The 23,120-nt window shown below is 47.2% G+C and overlaps 1 protein-coding gene across 1 annotated transcript in view; it reads left to right on the top strand.

Moving 5' to 3' along the window:
- POP4 (POP4 homolog, ribonuclease P/MRP subunit) overlaps positions 1 to 23,120 on the top strand; it is a 298,865-nt gene that overhangs the window by 189,041 nt on the left and 86,704 nt on the right. The window lies entirely within an intron of this gene.

Consider the following 23,120-nt stretch of genomic DNA (forward strand, 5'->3'; position numbering starts at 1 on the left):
TACTCGGCATGATGTCATTGTGCATCTACCTCGTGCGTCTATGCAGATTGCGGATGCGGCCATTGCAGGAGTTCCTCGACGCCCGTTGGATGCAAGCGGCGGGCAGCTTCGAAGACAAGATCTCCCTCAACGAGACATTCCGTCAAGCGATCTGGTGGTGGGGCGCCCGCGCACCCCTCGCGGCGGGCATGGACTTCCAGACCCCAGCGCATCAGGAGACGGTGACAACCGACGCCTCCTTGGAGGGATGGGTAGCGCACACCGGAGATCTCCACGCAAGAGGCTTTTGGCTCCCGGAGGAGCATCGCCCTGGAGCCCCGGGCCGTGTTCTGGGCCCTCGGGTCGTTCCTTCCGTCCCTCAAGGGCAAAGTGGTACGGATCTTCACCGACAACACCACCACAATGTTCTACATCCGGAAGCAGGGGGGCACCAGATCCCCAGCCCTATCCTAGGAAGCGCAGGACCTGTGGCATTGGGCCGTCGGCAAGGCTGATGCTCCTGGTACCTTCATCTGGCAGGAGTAAAAAACACTGTTGCCGACTCACTCAGCAGGGAGCTGCGCTCTTGCCACGAGTGGGAGCTTTGGCAGGATCAAGTGGATCTCCTAGTCTGACAATGGGTCGTCCCTTGATTGACCTGTTCGCGACGGCGGCGAACTCCATGTGCCACAGGTTCGCAAGCAGGTTTCCCCATCCAGGGAGCATGGGCGGCGATGCATTCTCCTTCCCCTGGGATGGCTGTTCCTGTATGCGTTCCCACCGTTGCAGTTACTTCTGCGACTCATCAATCAACTCAGACCTTGCAGGAAGATCCTCGTTGCACCGGCTTGGCTGAGGCAGATATGATCCTGCAGCACTAGAGTTCGGAGGCTACGATATCCCGGCAGACTGCAAGGAGGTACTTGCAAAGGCCAGGGCGTCCTCGACTCTTAAGTGCTATGGACATACGTGGAAGAGGTTCTCTGTCTGGTGCTGTGCACAGAAGATCAACCCTCTACGGATTACGGCCCCTCAAGTGCTGCCGTACTTGCGGTCGCTGGCCAAGGCGGGGCTGGCACATGCCTCCATCAAGATCCACCTGGGGGCTATCTCCTACACCAGAACTCCGGGACGGTCGTCGCTGTGGTCTCACCGCCTGGTGAAGGAGTTCATGAAAGGACTGTTCAGCTCGTTCCCGCTGGTGAAGGCTCCGGCCCCAGCGTGGGAGCTCAACATGGTGCTGAACAGGCTCATGGGTCCCCCATTCGAGCCCTTGCACTCGGCACCGAGAGCCCATTCAACCAGAGTGATCGCTGCTACCACGGAGTTCCTGTCTGGTGTGCGCCTGCTGGACATCTGCAGGGCTGCTACGTGGAGGTCGACGCACACCTTCACAAGATTCTACTTCTTCGACCGGGATTCCAGGGAGGAGTCCAGAGTCGGACAGGCAGTGCTGCGCAACCTATTCGCTTGAAGATGATCCTGGTGAGGAGATGAGAGATGCTTAATGTTGAGCCTTGCCACTTGCCGTGGTTGTGTATGTGTGTACTGCTATGTATTCTTGTATTCATGAGCGTGTGAATCCATGCCAGACCCCATGCTGGAGAAGGAACAAGTTACTTACCTGTAACTGTTGTTCTCCAGCATGTGTTTGGCATGGATTCACATGCGAACCCTCCCTCCAACCCCTCTGCGCCTCTTCCCTTGGTACTGCTGCCACTTTTCGTGCTACCAAATCTGAAGATGGCTGCCAGAGGAGGGTCTTAGGTAGTGTGCAGTCATTGGCTGGGGGGCTGTATGACCCAGAGACCAGTGGTTGGTTATTAGTAGAAAGACAGTTCAGAAACAAAACCGAAACTGTTTTTTTTTTTCTTTACTGAGGATTCCCAGCCCGACGACGGGGAATATTCATGAGCATGTGAATCCATGCCAGACCCATGCTGGAGAACAACAGTTACAGGTAAGTAACTTGTTACTTTTACAAACATTCAATTCAAATAAATTTGCATAAAAGGAAAAGAAAAACATCAATAGTCAGTACAAGTACCAGTACAACATACAAGTAGTACTACATATTAACTCGTACAATCATTGTAGACACATCACATCGAAACCATCATCTCAACAGCACTGCAATTCATTAACATTAATTTGATCCCTGTATATAGCACAATTAACAATCCTAATATCATAAATAATAAAACTGTAAGTACCAGCTTACATATTAAAATATTCCCATAATCAAACCACATGACCTGCCTATATGAACATCCCAGCCTGGGTAAGCAACCATTATCCATATCCTACATTACTAGGATTGTACCCTCGGCAACGTTTTCAGGATCATTTTCCACAATCTAAACAGTGCAAAGTGTATCCTGCCATTCTCAGAATTCAAGCAATATATCCAGAAGGGATCTGACTTGATAAACTCAATATAATATATAAAACAACAAAGGATCTCCGTTATAACGGGTGCTAACCCTACACATTCTGTTAGCAAATGTCTAGCGGATTCCAGAATACTATTACTTTTACATATCCGACATGTACACTCTTTACAGAGAATATTATAGATTGGCCCGGAATTCATCAATGTTGGCAGCTGATTAGTCCTGTATTTCAACAAAAACATTCTCAAAGCAGGACTTGAACAACAAATAATATATCTTTGCGCCTTCAGGTATATGTGTGTAACATTCAGCACTTCATCATGAGACTGTAGACTGTACAGATGGTCATAGTTCTCAGTCCAGTCCCATAAACCTAGCTTCTTATATATGTGCTTCAGGATTTCAAAACAGGTGCCAGGTCTAAAGTCTGGTTTCCAAGCAATTTTCCCTATACATTTTGCAACTCAAATATTAAAATCACTGCTTTCAGCGTACAGTCAGATATATTTGTCAACAGTGAAAGCAACTCACATTACAGTAAGGTATTGTTTTTAAAGAAAATGGTACACCCTGCCTCATAATGGCCAGACCCTTAAGTGGTATCAAGCCTAACTCAATCCTAAAATATTCCATAGGCATTGACCTAGGCAGACCGAAGACAGTTTTCCAGAAGTATCCCTCGATTCTGTCGAGCCATTGAGAATCTTTCATGGCAAGAGCATCCAATCCATGAAAAGTACCATTGGGCTAAAACATTGTTTGTACCGTACAATAATACCTTCTAATGAATAACCCGCTGTCTGAGATGAAAATGTACATATTGGGCTTACAAGTTGCTTCGCTTGAAGTCTGAGTTTCCTTAATATGTATATAGGTTCTCGAGGGACTCCTCTCCAATCCCAAATAGGGATATTTGACAACCCTCTCAAGCACTCCTAAACTAGTAGTAAACACGGGGCATTTAATTGATTTCGCTCCCACAATCCTCAACTTTGTTTTCTCCATGTTTATAGTCCGAGCATTGGCAATCGTGTATTCAATGAGTTTCTCAAACATGACCTTTATTCCACTGAACGTAAAGTTAAACATTGAAATAAATGCGCTCACTTTCTAAGGAATTCTGCTTCACGGACTATCACAAACCGTACAGATCAGGCGATCTTGCGCACCCTAACCTCCTTCTATATTGCCGTCTGCAAAAACCTGACGCCGCACTGCTGAGTATCCTTCGGGGAATCAAATTATAATGGTTTCATGTGGAAACACTCAACAGGCTCAGTTTGAATACTTACACTCCTCGACCCGCTGGTCTTTTTGCATATATTTGTCAGAAAATTAGGTGAGTGGCTTTTAAAATCCCATACCGCATTTTCTAGAAACAGCACAGATATATCTATCTATATGTAAAATGTGACATCAATCTAGCTATGTACAATCTCTTCCAAAATCGCATTCATTTAAAAATTCCTTCTACTGCAGCACAGCAGCTCTTGCACGCGTGCCTCTTTTCACTGGTGACCAAACCGAAGTTGTTTTTGAATACTCTGCTTCCTGAATCTTTACGCATCAAACCAAGGGAGCCTTACTTCTTTTTTCGCCCAGGTATGTAAGCTGTATACAATCTTATGTCTGGCCGAACCAACAACTATCTAATACAATTTGTACACACCTGACAAAGGCACGATCAGTCTATAATTTCTGGCTTACCCCACATCCCATGTGTTCAAACAAATCAAGTCATGTATGCACAGTAGCAAACAGGCATTATTCTCACAGTATGCCACAAAAACAGAATCCTACATAATTGGGCCCACATGCAGGGCCATCTAGTTAGTACCCAGGGTGTATAATCAATAACATGCACCATTTGTACCTTAATTTTCATTTTCATTTTGACAATGTATTTATACAGATGTATTCTCACGCATTGTGTTACCTGTAAAAATGTGGTTTTGGAAGTGTTACTCAAGTACAAAATAACCAAGTTGTTTTTGTCTTTTCTCTCCTTTTGCTCCTCCCCCATCCTCTCCTCGCATTTCTTGATTTTGCTTACCATTTTGTTGTATAAATCATACCTAATAGCATTTCTTGTATACTACTATATGATTTTTGTTGATTTTGTTTGTTTAGCATCTTTGACACAAGTAATCTGCCCTGATGACGACCCAAGCGGGTTGAAATACGTGTAGGCCGGTAGCAGCTCAATCTTTGGTGGACAGTTCAAGTCCTAGATTAAAATGTATTTATTTTTTTGCACCAACAACTTTTCAGTAATGCCTTTTGTGGATTAGACAAGCTAAATACCTGGCTGTGAGCGCGGCTGGTGTGGGAAACTACATTAATTAAACGAAATGAGATCTGCATAGAACATGCACAGTATCAAACGGGCCCCTATTTTTGGAAAACAGCCTAAAGTTTGAGTAAATATTAACGGGAGATCTGCTGGGTAAATACAGTAAAGCAGGGGCGCCAATGTGAGTCCCTGCTTGGCCCGCATACCAGTACGCACAGTTGCCAACAGTCCCCCTTTATTATCCATCCTTAAACGTACCGATCTCTCGTAATGTAACCCTTTTAATATTAAGCAACCATTCAGGACATCCCCAGTGCTCCATCTTGGCCCACAACTTTTCCCTAAAAACCACATTGAAGGCCGCCCTAAAATCCACAAATGTGGAATAAAGGGCACTCCCTCCCATGGCTGATGCTTCCCTATAAAGAAAGGGTATCCATTACCATAATGTTATGGACAGTACTACAGCCGAGCCTAAACCCAGTTTGTGCAAAACTCAAAAACCTTGAGTCATCTACCCACTTTTGCAGGGCTTCTGAAACAAATGACCCAAAGATTTTACCTGTAGAATCTAACCGGGAAAGGAGCCTATAATTCTCTGAGATACGCTCACCCTTTTTCTAAACTAGTACCAATAGTGCCTGTTGCCAGATTTTAGGATACGCTGTGTAGAACAGACTCTTATCGTAGAGTATGTTTAGTAATTTAGCCCAAGTACTGGAATTCAGTTTCAATACCGCGTTGGCAATGCCATTAGGGCCAGGTAGGTGCCCTAGTTATTTAATTTCAATCTTTTTCTCAATATAACCATCATTAATATTCAAATGCCACCCATTCAAACAAAAGGCAAGTGGCGAAGCAAAATTACTTGCGCCATTAGCCTGAGCAATATGATCTACCCATTCCCTTTCCTGAACGGGATTAAGGGTCTTCTCTTTATTATCAGCCTTGGCTTTATTTAGCTGCCTCCATACTTACTTATAATTTCTCTTACTCAGGACTCCAATCATATCCTGCCATCTGATTTTTAATGCAACATTTCCAGTGCGTATACCATCCCCTTTAAGCATTCTTAATCTTATTTATCTTTGCTTTCTTAGCTTCTTCCGTATAGATTGAGACCTTACCCCTTCTTATGTCCTTTCTTGGCATAATACGCTTAGCATCCCGAACTGCTGGGTCATATGGATTATTACTCTTAGAACATACTGTATATTATCTAATACAGCACGTACCCGTAGATGTGGCTAAATTCTTAATCCAACCTTCAATTTCATCACCACTCAAAACCCCCAGGCATTCAATATCATTAATATCAAGGGAATCGGCCTTACTGCCAATCTTACCCAAGTTCCTATCGTTCCACTGGATAGTATTTCCAGCATGATTAGCCTGCACACCCAACCACCCAGGCTGACCTTCAATTGCATTCAGAGTTTCAAGCACTTCCAGGGTCAAACCCAATGAGTAATGATCACTACAACCCAAATCTCTAACTAAAAGTTCTCTAGCTGCCAGCTGACCAATATTGTTTTCAAACATCTAATCCAGCGTGGCAATAGAATTGGGCCCCCTTCAGGTGTATTGACCTGGTACGTCCCCCTGGGTGTGACCATTCAGCATACTGATATCCCATTGCTTAAGCAACCCGACCAATTGTTCCCTCTACAGTTATCACCACCCTGCAACATAATACTTCTGGGAGCAACATTAGTGTATATTGAGCCTGGTGTGTTATCAACACACCGAGCATTAAGGTAACCTCCCAGCAAAACTGTCAGTCTTCCCCATTTTCTTTAAGATTCTCTGCCAAACATTCTTCTAGATTGTGCAGGAATCCATTAATGGTCTTTAAGCTGGGGGTAAGATGTACATTAATTATCAGCATAACTGATTTTACGTTGCCAATGTTACTGCTAACCTCCACACCAAGAGCGTACCCTTCCTCTTAAGTGCACCAAACTTCATGTGAGCACAACCTCGGACTAGCGCCTACAACCAGCCCCCCAAATGGCCTCCCGTTAATACCTTTCTTGGCAAATATATGATACAGGTGATAGCCCTCAAAGTAAACTGGGCTATTTACCAAAGTCTCCTGTAACATAAATATGTCTTGGCCAGAAATTGTATTCATTGATCCCTCTTTATGTAATGGGTGCTTGTGCCCACAATTGTTCCAACTGAGCAGCATAATAAATCAGTCCCTGTCTGAATTATACTGTGAGTGGACTATGGGGTAACTCATCTTCTCTAAATTTTGCACATCAGCTGCCCAGTACTCTGACCCCGTCGTCATCCTGTAGTCAGCCTGGGAAGAATCGAGAGATCCTATGGACCCTACGATATTATATATACTTTGTGTTCCCGTCTTCCCTCCAGTAGCATAATTCACTGTTTCACCATAAACTGACAATCTCAAACCCAGTTCTTCAAGGGCGTCTACATTGGCGCACAACAGGGCGGCCACTGCAGAACTGCCCCCACCACCCCCGTAGCAATACCGAATTAGTGGGACTATCCCATTTGGGTAGCGCCAATTTAATTATATCAGCGGATCTAATAGTACACAGCCATGGCACCGTAGCCCACAAATGGAACCAATTAGTCCTGTTCAGAAAGGGGCTTGCTGCCGTAGTATTCTTTTCCACCAACTTACGCAGCCTGGTCTAAACAATTTTGCTACCTTGACAACACCTTTTTTATTTTTTTTTCAAGTTGGTGCAATACTCCCCTACCTTAACTACTTTTAATTCAGAGGTGATAACGTACTCATCGGATAGTCCTTGCATAAACTTAACCGGAGACAGATGTCTGGTTTATGGAATACCTCCCCCTCCCACACCCCCGGTGTAGGTCTCCCTGTGCTCTTTCTGTTTAGAGCATTGTACCAGCTTCGTAAAATTATCAGAAGCAGGCTTGGACAAGGGTAATCCAGCACCCTTCATTGTCTGCACATGACAGTACTCGTGGTCAATTGTGTGTTTGTGTTGGGGTAACGGTGGGGTGGGCAATGTGTGTGCACACTTGGCCGACTATGGTTGGTGGCCCACTTGGAAAGGCTGTGGTCTGTTGTTGTGCAGTTGGACATATCTGTGTGGTGTGCGCTACATTGGCATGCCTTCTATTATATTATTGATATTGCACATTGTACTGTCCCCCTCTGTATGTACTCCAGCAACGGCCTCCGCCGCTCCTACTCCCTTGATGCCTTCCAGATGCAGCACAGTGCTGCATCTCTCCTCCCAGGGCTTCAACTTTTGTTGGGGAGGCCGGCCCACCGTCAGTTGCCAGGCACTCCCTCCTGTGTGCTGAGAGCCGATTCCGTACTCTGATAGAGGTCGTCCCACTGCTTCTGGCAATCTTTTGCAGTGCGGTGGACGGGGGCCCTCAGCCAACGCCTTCTCTTCCACCTCCTCCCAGATTTGGCTGGTGCGCCTGTAGTCTGTTCCAAACAGCTCCCCAGGATTGTCCACAATGGTGTTAGTGAGCATTGTTAATTCGGGCTCCGTAAAGCGTGGTTTACACTGGTGGACTTGAGGTGCCCGAGATTTTGCTGCTCCAGACAGGATCCGGATGGCAACAGGAAGTGGGTGCTTTATGTAGATTGTGTTTTCCAAAATTCATGCCGGCGAGCTTCCAGTTCCTGCGACGTTGATTCCGGTTCCGGTGTTAGTCACTGGTGTTTTCATGGGATACATGCCGTAAACTGTGCCACTGGCATTTCTAGACCCGGAACAGCGGTATGGGGTGCTTTTCGTCAGTTTCCGGCATGCCGGTGGAACCGTTAATAAAAATCTCCCATTTTTCAAGTAGATACTCTACCTTGTGCATAGTTGACATGATCATCCTCAGTCCGTTTACTACTAAAACCCTAATGTGAGTCACCTATATGTCCACTGGCTGTGTTGCTAAATATGCACACTGTTTAAACGCTTGTGGCAATGCACAAGGATTTTTTACCTCCTATATAAAAAACCTAGGTAGGTTACCTTTGGAACCTCAGCCCTTTGCCCTGATGTGTTTTAGGATTACCCAGCAGTACATCCTTTTCCCTTTTCTGTTTTTGTTTTCATTAACAAATGTTTTAAGATGACTCAGGAATTCATCCAGTTTCACTTTTGTTAATGTGATTTAAGATCACAATCATCATTTTAGTTGACCGTTCTTTCAAAGAACAAAAGAATAAAAACAAAAAATATTTACTCCATTCTGAATCATTTTATCAGGACTCTAGTAAATCACACTACTCCTACATCAAAGGGATGCAATAATAAATGCAAATAAATATGTTCTTTGTCTGGTGGCTCATCCATGTCCCTGCAGCCAGTTCAGAAACACACGCTTGTGTTCTCCATAAATCGCACTGCATTTCTAAACTAGGTACTTTCACGGATTATAGCTTCGCATATGCGGCGCTCTCTCAATACACACTACTGTTGCATTGTTAAATGCCACTAAACCACAGGACCAACAGTATGAATAGGCATAATTTTTTCATCTAACAGTGCATAACTGAATACCAGCACCCTCTTCAAAATTTGTCAACAATGTTCTGAAAATACTGCGTTCCATTTTCTCGGTTTAGAGCAACGTCCGTATCTAGCAGCATACGAGTTTAAACATACGTACCTCCAAAATTTTCAAGCATGGCTCGACAAATGCTGCCATTACTTTCCTATTTTGTGAGGTACCTTCTCTTGTAGTTGAATATAAACAGCGAATGTGCTTTTTTTAACCAATTTGACTAGCAACGTTCTGCAAGTACTGTCTTAAACTTCCTACTCTCTGAGGAAGGCTCGCTTCCAATCCACAAATCATAAGCGCCCGTCGTAAACAGACAAGTTAACACATAGCTAGAGGCTCGAACTCTCTAACCAATCAGGCTGTTGCTCTCACGGCCAAGCTGCAGGCCAGTGTATGCCCGGCTTCCGCGGAGCGAGGGGGGACACACAAACGCTGCGTCAAAACAGGTATGGAGCGTGAGCAGTCGCAGCTCGTATTTTTCTCTTCAACCCAAACATAAACAATGCTCCGTTGTGTACCTAGCATTGATTTTCACACGGTGTCCCTTTTTACAGCCCAACGCTGAACAGTACGTGTTTGACTCCATTCACGCAGAGATGCCTCTGCCCCTCTTTTGAAGCATCATTTCGCTGAGCTTCATGGCGATCCGCAATCTTTACAATTCATAGGTATGCTGCTGCCTCGCCTTCTTATTTTCTTTTCCATTTGCAATTCACCATTTGGTGAGCACTGCTTCTTTTTCACGTATTATACTGTACATCCAATAGTCACGTTTGTTTTACTATCAGACTGAGCTGTTACTTCAGACTGAGCTGTTGTTACTTTGCAACAACACCCAGCAGTAAACCACTTGGTGATCTTTGTCCCTCTTTTACCTCTTTTTCTATAAACCAAGGCCTACAAACATTACTTTTGTTTGTTTAAATTACAGGACTGAACTTTGCCCATTTTCTTGAACAATTCAAACCCACTGCACCTGAACCTAAGGCATCGACGTGGATTCTCCACCTGAGGGTTGTCAGCAGTTTACGTGCCTGATTTGTAGCATTCTGCTCCTCCAGGGTCCTACTTTGCCAGTTCTCTACAGACCATGTCCCATTGATTGGGTAAGCTGCTCCTTAGGGACCCATAGCTATTAAGCAGTCAAATAAGTAACTAAATTAATGTTCAGATGTCTGTCAAACTGATTCAGTAAGCCACAAGAAATTAATTTAAATTTTTATTTTTTTCTGTGTCTGCTTCCCCATAGGGACAACTTGCCCTGAGGAAGGCATTCTCTGAAATCATTGCCTGGCACGAGGCACTGTTTGCGAAACGTGTGGTAGATGTCCAATTGGACACCTGCATGTAGGCAGACCTGCCAAGAGAATTACGATTAAAGAGTGAAGGACAATCACTTATAAAATTACGAGTTTAGAAAGCGAAAGAATACTCATTCCTGTCCCTATACTCTTTCTCAAAATTCCCCTTTTCTTTATCAACTGTTTTCTTCACACCTCAATCTGTCCCTAATCTTATTCACTTTTGGACATTATTCACTTGCTTAAGTGTGACTTGGTTGAATTATGTTATAATATGTTTCTTACTGTTGATCTATGTCTTTCTTTTTGAAATCTATTGAATAAATCCAAATATATTTTCTTGTAGGCTTCTTGAATCTTGATTTGGCATACATCAAAACCTTAGTAAATTAACTATAACACTGAAATATTTAGAACTATTTTTGAGATTTTTAAAACGGTGGAACGACCGTTTTACTATTTAGATATGTGTCCTACTCCACTGCAACATAGGACACTCCCCACTATTTGTATGCCACTTTAACCCCTGCCTGCTTCATCTGAAAAGCATGCAAAGCCGAGGCAAGTTGGATACAAGAGCAACCATGTCTCCTGGAAACCTAATTCATAGCCATCACAAAATTTATCGATCTGTAGCTTCCATTTTATACCTAATTCACACAATATTCCAGGGTAAAATATGGAAATTTATTTCTAGGAGAAACTGTCAGAATTGCTGCCCATCCTGAAGACATTGAGAGAGGTAAACCTACGGAATTTATAGAGAAGACCCTAATCTCCTTGCTCAAGTTTGATCCAAAAACAAACTTTGATTTGGAGAGCGCACACACAAGTTTGGGGCCAAAGCCATCATTGGGCCAGAGACCTAGACATTTTGTGGTACGATTTTTACCATTTCCAATGAATGAAATGGTTTTAAGGAAAGCACTTGAGCTAAATGACCTTTCTTGGGGCAGTCAGAGTGATGATTTTCAGGGATCTAAGCCGGGATGTCTTGGACAAGAGGAGAAAGTTCAGCACATCAAAGGAGAAAGCAAAGGCAAAAAAACTAAAGTACTACATGGTTTATCCGGCATTATTCCGTGTTGTCATGCATGGCAGATTATTTTCCTTTAATGACCGTAAAAGTGCTGAGGCCTTTTTGAGTGATTTGGAAAAAAGATAAAGATCTAGATCCCATGGAAGCCATTGTGTCTAACTCACAAAGATCTTTGCCATCCAAGAAGAAAAGATAAGCAATGTCCTTTTTACTATTACTTCTGTTTTATTACTTGCAAACTTATTCTTTTTACCACCATCATTACTTATTTTGGCTTGGATCCCATCAGTTTAAATTTTTTTAATCCTTTAACTGTAATATAATTGCTGCGTGGCCCGCCGTGTTATTTGTGTTCCAGCTTGTTGATTTTTGCGTTACTGAGCCTGGGGGTCATTGGAAGAAAGGCCCTAGCAGCGTCCGTGACATGCGCTGCCTTTACAGGAAATGGGCTGGCGTCACAACGATTCGGATGCAGTATGCCGGCAATAATGGTAACAATGAGAACAAAGTGAACTGCAGCAGGATTAGGCGACGAGGAGTGCGGGATGGAATGGTAAGGGGAGAACATGGATCGAGTGTTTGTCCCTTTTGCCTTTCCGGTCTCAACGGTGCTGGTGCACGAGATGCACAGACGGAAATACGGGCCATGTAACGCAGCTTACTTCGAGCGAGTACGGCTAGATTACATTTTAAATGCGCAAGCTTGTAGAAGATTGCATTGGGGCAATAAGGTTTTTGAACACGTATATCCTGAATATGAGTTATTGGATGTGAGTGATCTCATGCCTTTTCGGATTTGAGTACTATCATTTGCCTTCTGATGTTCCCTCGGAACCTCATGTGCATGTTCAGCTGAATCAGGACTAACGTGCCAGTACTGAAAATGCTCTTGATAAGGGGCTTATTTGGGAAGCTTATTGCTTACCAAATTAACCTGCATGTGGTGAACGGAGATTCCTTACTTTCTTCATTGCTTTGCCATTGAAAACTAAGGGCCAACCAATGGGGGGCAGGGGGCTTCAATCATTTATGGAGTGTTATGCACTGTTAATAATCAGTCTCATTTCTCATGGGAGCATAGAAGCAAGACCATACATGACCATTGAGCTGCACATAGCTTTTAGGCGTCTTGCCAAGGTACTGCACGGCAGCTTTGTTAAGGCATTTTAATGCATGACGGGAACAACCCAATTCTTCAACTGTGGCCCAATTATACCTGGTTTTGCTGATGGATCTTGATAGTGTCTAGTTCCTCATATGTCAGTACCTTCATGAGAAAGTGTGTATGTATATTATTTCCCATCGGATGCCCGCATGCAGTCTGGGGCATGCTATGATATTGCTACAACAAAATGGGGTGTTGTGGTTCATTTTTTTCATGATAGTCAAAATATGTTCTATTTAGAAGCTAACACTTCAATTGCTCATTGTTTTCCCAAACTGACTGTACTCAACTGTACAAGTAATTTATGAACTCCAAATGATCTGCTGGATGGTCATCTGACTATTAAAGGGACCTAGCTGATGGGCCAAGGGGTCAGTACAACCAACACATGGTTCCTATGATGACTTGTGTAACGATCAATGGATGGTAAATTGATGTAGATAATAGTGATAGATGCCACTCTATGATGCATGTAAAGGTAACCAGCAGGTAATTGGTTTAGTACGCTGAAGTTGAGAATGCTAATGAATTTAATAATTCGCAGAAGCTGGCAGGAGCTAATGGCGGTAGAGTGGGGATAGAAATTGTTAAACATTATGAACAGCGAACAAGGCGCAGCCTTTGGATCAATTTCAGTTTGTGTACTTGTATATATTGTGACTCCCTATCACTTTGCGAGGGTGCAGGGTGTTGTGATGCACATATATTTTTATGTGTTTTAGTGGTTTGTGTGTTTGTTGTCTTGTGAACGCCTAAATGATCTATGGTCCTCTGTATATCGAGAATGTTTTGCTAGTTGGATATCGTGGCATGTTTGCACCGCATCTGCGAGTAGATGCTTCTGAGTTTGTTACTTTATGATGTACAATGCTAATACACCTAACGAATATCTAATCCCAGCTGTGCAATTTATAGTGTTGGAAGCAAATATGGGTAATCAGAAATATTGTGGGAAATGGCTACCGGATGAGTGAGTTGGTGATCTGTTCCTAGAATGTCAAGGGCCTGAACAATCCTAGAAAGAGGAGGGAAGTTCTAACGAGATTAGAGAGGGAAAACGGATATTGCCCTTCTACAGGAGACCCACCGAATGGAGGAATCCGAAAGTCTTATGAATAGCACCCTCTTTAGTAAGGTATTGTTAAACTGCTACGTCTCCATATCAAGAGGGGTAGGCCTACTTTTGCGTAGGGGACTGAACTTGTGTGTAGAGAAAGTAGTAATGGATGATGATGGGAGAGTGATTCTGATGGACGCAATGTATGATGGTAGAGTGATCACAATAGGATCAATCTACGGGCCATGCACAGGAGGGTATGGTTTCTTTACAAATGTTTTGTTGCTACTACGGGAAATGAATGGGCAGTATACTATTTTGGGGGAAGATTTCAACTGCGTCTTTGATGGTAAGCTGGACCATTCCGCGCATCGTAGATGCACTGCAGAGAATGCGAGCAGAGCTTTTAATGAATTCTTGCATGGTCTGGATTTGGTTAACATATGGAGGTGCATGCAGCCCGGTGAGAGGGAGTAGTCCTTCCCGCAGGTCCATGATTCATACTCAAGCATTGATTATTTCTTGGTCTCTGATAGAATTGTTGGAAAACGCGATGAGACTAGGGTTAGGATTGGAGCGACCCACGGTACCCAAGTGGCGTTTAAAAACATTCAAATTGCATGAGCAAGGAGTGCTCGAGTTCCTAAGGGCCTTCATTACAAACTTTTTTAAAATAAAGCCAGGATCTACATCTGACCTGATGGTTTTGGGTAGCTTCAAGGCAACAATTGGGGGGGGGGGGGGGGGGGGGGTGAATTGAGTAAGATCACGGCCCGAGCAAAGAAAGGTGGTATGACTGAATTAAAAAACTGGAGAATAGACTGGATATATGTCATGACAAGAAGTGGTCAGGCTAAAGCAGAAATTGATAGGATGCGAGAGCATCTCAAACGGGAAATGGATGCACAGTATGAGAAGGGCACATTCTTTGAGACAGAAATACTGGGAGCAGGGTGATAAGTGGTAGGCTGCTTGCCAACAGATCGCTCGGCCTGATTGACAATTCCTTTGTTCAGACAGTGGAGGGCGAGGGTGGGGAGAATATAAAGTTTAAAGAGAGGACATGTGTTTTTAGGAAGTTTTATGCATCACTGTACAAGGACGACCAGTTCTCCACACCTGAGGGATTGAATGGTTTCTTTTATAAAATTACCTTGCCAACGCTGTCTGTAGACCAAGCCACAGCTATTGACCGACCAATTGGGCAAGAGGAAGTATTGACTGCTATTAGCCAACTTAACTTAGGCAAGTCACCAGGCCTTGACGTATTACCAGTCGAGTTCTACCGAGCGCTGGGTCCTGAGCGAACTCCAATTTTATGTAATCTATACAATAATTTTATGACCGAGTGGACGATGTGCCTGACTATGAAGGAGGCATGCATTGTATTGACCCCGAAGCCAGGTAGAGATCCCAAACGATGTGAGAATTATAGGCAATTTCGTTGTTAAATGTTGACCTCAAAATATTCAGAATGACCAATCGGTTGGATAAATGTATCAGAGGACATAAGTCGGTCCCAAGCAGGGTTTATCCATGGAAGATATGGATATGACCATATTAGGACGATTATAGATATAATGGGCCTCCCTAGAGAGATAGTTAAGAATGAACTTCTAGTCTTCATGGACGCAGAGAAGGCTTTTGACCGGGTCAATTGGGCTTTCTTGACCGGCACACTCAAAGATGGGATTCGCGGAGGCCTTTTTGAGAACTATAAAACACTGAACTCATCCATTAGTGCTCGAATATGGGTTAATGGTGTTCTGTCTTCTTTCTTTTTGACAAGAGGCAATAGACAGGGCTGTCCATTATCGCTGTATATTTTCAATTTGGCGCTAGAATCACTGATGGCGTACATAAGGCAAGAGCAGTTTCTTCTGGGACTTACATTTGGGGACAGCGAGATTAAAGTACTGTGCTACGCAGATGGCATGAGTCATATTGACCAACCCTAGGGAAGGGGACGATAAACTAAAATGCATGTTTGAGGAAATGGGGCTCTTGTCTGGTCATAACATCAACTGGGACAAGACAATGGTTTTTCCTCTAGATACCACACAATCAAGGGAGGGTTTTGATTCATGGAACTGCCAGTGGAATGTCGGAACAATAAAGTATTTGGGAGTCTACTTGGTCCATGACCTAAGAAAGATGGTGGAATTTAACGTATCAAATATTGAGGTAATACGGAGGTATATACTGAAATGGAGCCAATTAGTGCTGCGGCTTTGGACACGGGTCAATGCCATTAAAATTGTACTTTTGCCAAAGGTACTCTACAATGTCCAAACCATTCCTTTAAAATGTATGAAAAAAAATCATTGCCCGTATTGATAAGATTTTCCAAATATTTCTTGGGGGGGTCGGGGGGAGGTAATAGACCCAAGATCCCAAAACACATTTTAATGCGATCTGTACAGGAGGGGGGTTTTGGATATCCCAATCTATTGTAGAGGATTTGTTCTGAACAAATCCACACTTTACTTTGTCAGTACGGACAGTGAAATGCCCTTTTGGCAAATTATTGGGAGTGAGAAATTCTCACTGTATGCCTTACAAGACATGTACACTATGTGTAAGAGGCCTATTTCCGTCAACATATTGCTAACCATGGACCTCACTAGAGAGACCCTACAAGAATTCATGACTGCTAGGGGTGAAATCCTCTGGAACACTATGATGCATCTCAATGGCACAGTTCGCGTCTGCAGATTACAAACAAGACTTTGTGTTGGAAGAGCTGGGTAAAAGGAGGTCTTCTTAGAATACGAGATGTGTGGCTGGATGGTCAAATGGCTCTGTTTGAACAGCTCAGGGAAACTATTGGGCTAGGGGGCAGAGAGCAGAAACGCTACTTGGATCTAAAAGGCCAACTAACCGAATGACAGGGAATGGTGAGTTGCCCCCTGCAAGAGAGACCTAAGTTTTGGAACATCATTCGTTCCTCTCCATGTGCAGTGTCGACCTATATGAAATTGAAATTGATGCCGGTAGACGGCTCACATGCGAAGGGATGGGAGAAACTGCGTCAAGCCTGGGTGGAAGAGCTAGGTATGGGCATCTCCAAAGAGGAGTGGGACAAACTACTACGCATAGGCACGCAGTCAGAGATGGACCTGGGCCTGCAGTATGTATGGCAAATACCTGCCGATTATACTGGACCCCTGTGCAGCTGGCTAAGGCAGGACTGTCCGACAATGACGCTTGTTGGGGCTGTGGTCATAGTGGGGGTACCTTACTACATACGTTATGGGCATGCCCTAAAGTGAATGACTTCTGGAGTGACGTTTTAAGCAGACTAGTTCTTGTGCTGGGGAATACAATTCCAAGAACATCTTACTCAACAATTTTGTTATCGAGTAAAGGGAGAGGTGGAATGGCCCAGAAGAACAATGAATGGATGAATAGAGTTCTGGTAGCAGCAGCAAAAAAGATATTAAAGGTGTGGAAGTCAAGAAAAATAAAATGTTTAGGATTGGTTGCTAGATGTGCACACTGTCTGATTATGACAAAATATCTTTTGGAAGCGGAAACGGGAGGAACGTAACTTTGAAGTTTGGGGATTGTTTAATGAGTTGTATAGCTAATATAAACTTACAAAGCATATGATAGGCGAAGTATAATAGAGAAAGCTACCAGAATTACCTGTTCTATGTATGTTTGTCAGTGATGTACTGTTCGATGTTAGTTATTTTCAATCATTACTAAAAATAGAGGCTTGTTATTGTAAGATAGGGATTGGATTTGTAAATGTCACTACTGCTGTACCTATTGTAGATATTGTATATATTGATTTGAGCTGTGTCCTCTACCATTGATGCTTATCTGTCTGAATTATAACTTTCAGGAACAGCTTCCCTGCACTAAAGTGGTTGATATTGTGCATTATTCACTGCACCCAGATAGTTGGGAAGTCCATTCCAGGTAGATGAAAAGCAGCCCACAAGATGTAAATCGGCTACAGCTGCTCTCTTGAGGAGAGTTGCTATTGTTGAGATTTGTAGCACTAGTAGTATATGTAGTAAATGTTCTAAATCTGCCAGCCCCTCTATCCCTCCTTTCATTTGTGTAGCCTGCTCTTCTGTTCATATATTTAATATTCATGTGTAAAAATGTGAAATGTTACTTACGTGAATCTTCCCTATGATCATAAACGACTCTCATTCATGTTCAGTTCTGATGGAAGGTACTAATTATCCCCACTGCAAACATTAACTGAAGGCTTACTGTTTTTTTCTGAAATGACAGTGGGGGCTTCTGATTGTTTAAAGGAGATTGCCTGCATTTGTTATCTTTTTCTTATTGGTCCCATCAAATAAAAGTGGGCAGTAACCGTGCCCCGCTTCTTTTTTTTTTTTCCTTTCTTTATTTATTTTATTGGTAACACGCTGGAACACAGACCTATGGCGTGGAAGCACAGACAACACAGACTACAGAAAACGACTAAATGGGATATCGCCAAGAGTCAGATTTCAGGATAAGATGGATAAGAGATCAGTTCATTTGAATAGGAGAGTGTTGAGTCTGCGTTTGAAGGGACCTTAAATCAGGAGGTAATGAATTCCAGAAGCGAGGAGCTGTCCTAGGGAAGCACCATTCCAGTACAAGTGAAAGTTTGGGCTTTGGGACCGCTAGACGGACAGAATTATTGGACCTCAATGTATGCTTAACTGGGAGCCATTCAAGCAACGAGGGTTCATATGGTTAGTTTAAAAGCTGGTAACCTTTTCTGATGACGGCCATGTTGTTCAACTCGATATATTTTTAGAAAATGTAATTTTAGTGCATTCTGGGTGAACAGTGATATATATTTAGAGGCCGATTCATGGAACAAACGTGCGCCGAAAATCTTCGCGCAAGCAGGCGCAAGCGGAAAAAAACAGGCGCACGCGTGCGATTCATGGAAGTCCCTGCGCGTGTTCACCTCGGGATGTGTGCCAAACCCGTGCATGGCGCACAAGTCACTGCAACATCCCGAAAGGCGTGCGCGACGCGCACAGTGAAAGCGCACAACCTCGGCGCATACACCAGAAAGTGGGCGGGACACGGGGCGTAACGCGCGGAATGGGGAACAACGTGCGAAAATAAGGGCGTAACTGGGGATGTACTGCAGGGAAGCAGACGGAACGCCCACACGCACTCGAACAACACGTATTCATGGAATCGAATAGGGCAAAGCCACGCACAGCCAAAGACACGCACAAGCTGAAACGCATCCGCCACACGAAGGCAGGCGGTAGAGTCCCAGCGCATCACAAAAGTGGCAACATACAGCAATTGGGCCTGTGCGGGCGGGGCACGTGTATTGCGGGGGTGCGCGGGAAGTTAAATACGCGATTGAGCGGGGTACGTGTATTTCGGAGGTGCGCGGGAAGTTACACACGCGATTGAGCGAGGTACGTGTATTTCGGGGGTGCGCGGGAAGTTACACACGCGATTGAGCGGGGTACGTGTATTTTGGGGGTGCGCGGGAAGTTACACACGCGATTGAGCGGGGTACGTGTATTTCGGGGGTGCGCGGGAAGTTAAACACGCGATTGAGCAGGGTACGTGTATTTCTGGGGTGCGCGGGAAGTCACACACGCGATATCAGGGTACGTGTATTTCGGGGTGCGGGGGAAGTATCCCACGCAACATCAGCAGGGTACGTGTATTCCAGGGGTGCGCGGGAAGTTCCACACGCAATTCCATCAGGGTACGTGTATTACAGAGGTGCGCGGGAAGTTCCACACGCGATATCATCAGGGTACGTGTATTACAGGGGTGCGCGGGGAGCAGCACACGTGAATTGCACGTGTGGGTCCTCCCAGGTGTTCCCTCTACTCCCTCCACGGCCCCTGCAGGTGGTTCACACCACAGGGGCCTACCCAGCACATGTCATGCAGGCACCCCATCCACCATGGCCATGCCCACCAGCCAACCCACATGTCAACTTGCACTACTGCCCACCAACGCATGTCCCCCTGCACCCCCAGCCACCAGGGGCACCCTCCACCAGGCCCCCACCCATGTCTCCCACCACCCCCACCCCCCAGCAGTGCAGGGGCAGCCTCCACCAGGCCCCCACCCATGTCTCCCACCACCCCCACCCCTCAGTCACCAGGGACAGCCTCCACCAGGCCCCCACCCATGTCTCCCACCACCCCCACCCCCCAGCAGTGCAGGGGCAGCCTCCACCAGGCCCCCACCCATGTCTCCCACCACCCCCACCCCCCAGGGGCAGCCTCCACCAGGCCCCCACCCATGTCTCCCACACCCCCCAGCCACCAGGGGCACCCACCACCAGGCCCCCACCCATGTCTCCCACCACCCCCACCCCCGAGCAGTGCAGGGGCAGCCCCCACCAGGCCCCCACCCATGTCTCATACCACCCCCACCCCCCAGTCACCAGGGGCAGCCTCCACCAGGCCCCCACCCATGTCTCCCACCACCCCCACCCCCCAGCACTGTGGGGCACCTGCCAGCAGGCCCCCACCCATGTCCAACTCATGTTCCCCACCACCCCTACCCCCCAGCCATCAGGGGCAGCCTCCGCCAGGCCCCCACCCATGTCTCCCACCACCCCCACCCCCCAGCCACAGGGGCAGCCTCCACCAGGCCCCCACCCATGTCTCCCACCACCCCCACACCCCAGCCACCAGGGGCAGCCTCCACCAGGCCCCCACCCATGTCTCCCACCACCTCCACCCCCCAGGGGCACCCACCACCAGGCCCCCACCCATGTCTCCCACCACCCCCAGCCACCAGGGGCAGCCTCCACCAGGCCCCCACCCATGTCTCCCACCACCCCCACCCCCCAGCCACCAGGGGCAGCCTCCACCAGGCCCCCACCCATGTCTCCCACCACCCCCACCCACAGCAGTGCAGGAGCAGCCTCTACCAGGCCCCCACCCATGTCTCCCACCACCCCCACCACCCAGCAGTGCAGGGGCAGCCTCCACCAGGCCCCCACCCATGTCTCACCACCCCCACCTCCCAGCACTGTGGGACACCTGCCAGCAGGCCCCCACCCATGTCTCCCACCACCCCCACCCCCCAGCCACCAGGGGCAGCCTCCACCAGGCCCCCACCCATGTCTCCCCCACCCCCCAGCACCAGGGGCACCCACCACCAGGCCCCCACCCATGTCTCCCACCACCCCCACCCCCCAGCAGTGCAGGGGCAGCCTCCACCAGGCCCCCACCCATGTCTCCCACCACCCCCACCCCCCAGTCACCAGGGGCAGCCTCCACCAGGCCCCCACCCATGTCTCCCACCACCCCCACCCCCCAGCACTGTGGGGCACCTGCCCATGTCTCCCATCACCCCAGCCACCAGGGGCAGCCTCCACCAGGCCCCCACCCATGTCTCCCACCACCCCCACCCCCAGCAGTGCAGGAGCAGCCTCTACCAGGCCCCCACCCATGTCTCCCACCACCCCCACCCCCAGCGGCACCCACCACCAGGCCCCCACCCATGTCTCCCACCCCCCAGCAGTGCAGGGGCAGCCTCCACCAGGCCCCCACCCATGTCTCCCACCACCCCCACCCCCCAGCCACCAGGGGCACCCACCACCAGGCCCCCACCCATGTCTCCCACCACCCCCACCAGTGCAGGGGCAGCCTCCACCAGGCCCCCACCCATGTCTACCACCCCCCAGCCACCAGGGGCACCCACCACCAGGCCCCCACCCATGTCTCCCACCACCCCCACCCTCCAGCAGTGCAGGGGCAGCCTCCACCAGGCCCCTACCCATGTCTCCCACCACCCCCACCCCCCAGTCACCAGGGGCAGCCTCCACCAGGCCCCCACCCATGTCTCCCACCACCCCCACCCCCCAGTCACCAGGGGCAGCCTCCACCAGGCCCCCACCCATGTCTCCCACCACCCCCAGCCACCAGGGGCACCCACCACCAGGCCCCCACCCATGTCTCCCACCACCCCCACCCCCCAGCAGTGCAGGGCCAGCCTCCACCAGGCTCCCACCCATGTCTCACACCACCCCCACCCCCCAGCACTGTGGGGCACCTGCCAGCAGGCCCCCACCCATGTGCAACTCATGTTCCCCAGCCAACATGTCATCACAATCTAGATCCCTGGTCCCTATGGTCAGCCTCCAAATGCAAAACACCCACCCGAGTATTGCATCTACCCACTCATAATTGGCAATTACATGACAGAACACCAATTGCAAGTTCCGAAACAAACACATTTCCCTCACATACACCCAATGGGTGTCGGTGAATCTCAAAACACATATCATGAAATGCATGAAACCAATGAGATACCACACATTGAAGTTCACCAAAAAAAAAATGTATTAAAGGAAACATAAGTAGAATAAAAAATGAAGAAACAGAAATGTGAATGTACAAAAATGAAAAGAAGCATGTCCGTTAAAAAAAGCAAAACCAAAAATAAAATTCCAAAGTAATGTTGTCCAAAGTCAATGTTCACAAAACAAAATCCAATGGGAAATAAAAAAGAAAGCCATTGCTCCATGGTTAAAAAGTGAAAAAAAAATACAATCCAACTGCGAACTATGTACATGGGAACAAGCCAGGGTCCATTATCCCAACAAAATAAAGGAAACCTATCTAACTACACTAACTAATAAAATAAACTATATACAAAAATGTGGCCAATGTCCGAAAGGTCCAAATAAAATCAAAACCAAAATGAAACCTAACACTACCTACATAACTATTTACAAGGGCAGCGGGCTAGTTTCACGGCTCACTTGTGGATGTCCCGGGCCAGGTCATCATCTAACTCCTCCTCAATGTCCCGGAGGCGGTCCTCCTCCATGGCCCCGAGGGTCCGCAGGGCCGTCGACTTCTCCACCTCCAAACCCCTGCGGATTGCCTCGAGGCACTCGGCCCGCCTCAGGGCCCTCCGCATGGAGTTCTCCGCCCTGACCATTGTGAGCCGTGCCTCTTCTGCCCGCTGCCGCTCCGCATCTATGGCGTGGCCCAACCGCTGCCACACAGAAGTCACTCTCTGTCCTGGGTCCTCCTGCCCTCCGGCCGATGCATGCCCCTCCGATGTTGAAGGCCCCGAGCCTTCATGGCTCCCACCACGTTGCTGCTGCTGCTGTGCCTCTGCCCGTGCACTGCCTCCTGCTGCCTGCACATCCTCCGCCGGCTGGGGTGCAGTCGTAGATGTGGCCACCCCTGCTGGACGTCCGACTCCCGACTGTGGCAGGGATGCCTCCTCCACCAGCCTGGCCGCACCGTCAGAGGCAGCTCCACAGGGCACCCAGGTGACTGATGGGTGGGAAGATGGCACAGAGGACGACTGGCGCGTAGGGGGTCCAGTTGAGGAGGGGGTCGGAGCAAGCCCCATCAGACGGAGGAATCCGGCCTGGGTGACCTGTCCCAGCAGGCT

The sequence above is a fragment of the Ambystoma mexicanum genome, chromosome 1p, assembly GCF_040938575.1.
Source record: "Ambystoma mexicanum isolate Mex_15411 chromosome 1p, UKY_AmexF1_1, whole genome shotgun sequence".
NCBI classification, from domain to species: domain Eukaryota; kingdom Metazoa; phylum Chordata; class Amphibia; order Caudata; family Ambystomatidae; genus Ambystoma; species Ambystoma mexicanum.